Genomic DNA, 2,608 nt, shown 5'->3' on the forward strand with positions numbered 1-2,608 from the left:
CATAGATAAATAGATATAGATATACATAGATATCTATCTATATATAGATAGATCTTTTATATCTATATCTATATATACATATATATATATATACTAATTATACAGGTATATAATGTTTTTTGGTGCTCACTTCACTCATTTTGAACCAAGAATAAAAGCTTTCCAATCATTCAATCATGTTTGTTCCATCTATGCTATAGTCATTTAACCATAGCATCTTCCTTGTGATTTATGAAATTTAACAGTATAATTTATTCCTTTGGTCAATGTCAAGATTTAGAGTTGAACGATTTTTTGCCTAGTATCAGGACTTTGACTTTTCTGAATCATTTTGTTTTGGGTGCTTATTTTGCATAAAATATACAACTGGCTTCTTTTTCAAGAGTCAGTCTAAAGATTTCCTTTCTTATTTAGGTGTATAAATCTAGCCAATACAACTATTTTGGAGTGATCGATACTATATTAAAGAACTCTGTTTAGTTTTTGTGTAATTACTGTGGTCACTAAGTATAATAAGTATTTTTGTGGGAAGTCTTATTTTTAGAGTCCCAGAACATGGCACCAAGTTTACATTTTATATTAATAACTTTAATAATGTTTTCATTCATCCTAAAGGTCTTTGTTTCTAGACAATTTCTGTTCTTTATTGTTAGATTATGATATTAAATGGCCTGGCTTTCTTAGTTTTGTAAACTTCTTTAAGAAATCCAATGTCAGTTAGATCTTGTTTTATTTTCCTGCTGTGTCTATGATTCTTTCTATTAGTAGTTTATTTTCATTCTGTTGATATTTTAATTTCTCTCTTTGATATCCATTAGCATACTTCTAGCAATATTTTTGTTATCTTTTGAGTAATTCATTTGTTGTATTTTTTTAGTTTCCTTATAAAATCTGCCACTTTTTGGTTTGTAACCTTTTTCATTAACCCATTCTTAAGACTCTAAATATCTCATTTGAAGTATAATTTGATAACTACAAATACTTATTAATAATATGTAATTCATATTGAAGTACTATTTTACAGTTTTCCTTTGCTTTATTTATTTTTTTGTTCAGGAGTATTTTCATCAATTAGAATATGTTTATTTCTACCTTTAACGTTCCTTACATAGCAATGCTGTATTATTAAACATAATTTTTCCTTAGAAACATCTTGGGTCTCCCGGGCTATACATACATGAAGGGACGAAGGAACTGGTAATCCATCAGCTTTATATTTCTCATATCCTACTAAGTAAAAATCTATTGAGTATTATTAAGTGGCACCTTAGGATTGGGTATGTATATTAGGAAATTTAATATCTTTTTCTCTTGTAGAGACTTTAATTTCTACCTCTAGCTTCCATCTTTCCCTTTATGTTTTATATTCCAAGAGATGCCTTTCCCTATCATTTTCTACTTTCTTAGATGGTGATTAATAAAAACTGTCACCTGGGGTTTGTGCATAGTCAAGAATTTAACTTTGATCTCTTGTCTCAATGCTGATTTTTAAAAAGAAAGTTACTACTGACCCATTCTCAATTATACTACTTTACTTGAGCCTTTGGTGAATGTCTTAGAAATTCCCTCAATTCCCAAATTTTAAAGTTTCTGAATATTGAGTGTGTCACATATTAATGTACCCTGTTTCTACACCTATGAAATGGTAATTTTTCATGTACTATGAATGCAGTGAATTATCTTATATATTTTTAAACTATAAGCAAACTTAGCAATCCTAGGATAAAAACAACTAAATTTCTTAATAGAATGAAGAATTCAATTTGCAAGCAATTGGCTTGGAATTTTTTTAACTTTCCATTTTTTCTCCTGGCAGGTTTTTTGGCTTGTTTGTTTGTTTGTTTGTTTTGGTTACAAGATGATACATGAATCATAAAATACATTGAAGAACATTTAATCTTTTCCCATTTTCAAAATAAGTTATTATAAAATTAGTAGTATATTTCATTGATTTTGAAAACCCCACCTTTAATATATATATATATCTGTGCCCTATGTAGTTTTGTTGGAAATTTTATCTAGAATCTTGGTTATCTGATATGGAAGGGTTTTATTATCCTGTGTACCACACAAGCTACTGAATCAAACAGAAACTAAGAGTACATTGTGTACTCCATTCTGCGTATAGTGTAATAGGATCTTCTTTGAGAAAGAAGTCCAGCGTCTTATTGGTAAACCTCTGAATTCTGACCTCTGTCTTGATGTCTGTTCCTCACTCTTAAAAGAACTTTGCTGATGGTTTTTCATAAATAGCCTTTATTAAATTGAGGTATAGACCATCTATTCCAATTTTTTGCAGGGTTTTTATCATGAATGGGTGTTGAATTTTATCAAATGCTTTTTCTGCATCTATTGAAAGGATCATATGGTTTTTGTCCTTGACTTTGTTAATATAATGTATTACATTCACTGACTTTCGTATGTTGAACCACCCTTGCATCTCTGGAATAAATCCGACTTGGTCATGATGGATGATCTTCTTAATAATCCTCTGTATTCTGTTTGCTAGTATCTTATTAAGGATTTTTGCATCTATATTCATTAAGGAGATTGGTCTGTAGTTCTCCTTTTTGGTTGTATCTTTCTCTGGTTTGGGAATCAGAGTGAT

General features: G+C 29.5%; 1 protein-coding gene across 4 annotated transcripts in view; it reads right to left on the reverse strand.

Annotated features, from left to right (window-relative positions):
• Positions 1–2,608, reverse strand: part of Dpp10 (dipeptidyl peptidase like 10) — a 1,319,241-nt gene that overhangs the window by 57,495 nt on the left and 1,259,138 nt on the right. The window lies entirely within an intron of this gene.

This window comes from Fukomys damarensis, unplaced genomic scaffold (genome assembly GCF_012274545.1).
Source record: "Fukomys damarensis isolate Sample0158 unplaced genomic scaffold, DMR_v1.0_HiC HiC_scaffold_29, whole genome shotgun sequence".
In the NCBI taxonomy this organism is placed as follows: domain Eukaryota; kingdom Metazoa; phylum Chordata; class Mammalia; order Rodentia; family Bathyergidae; genus Fukomys; species Fukomys damarensis.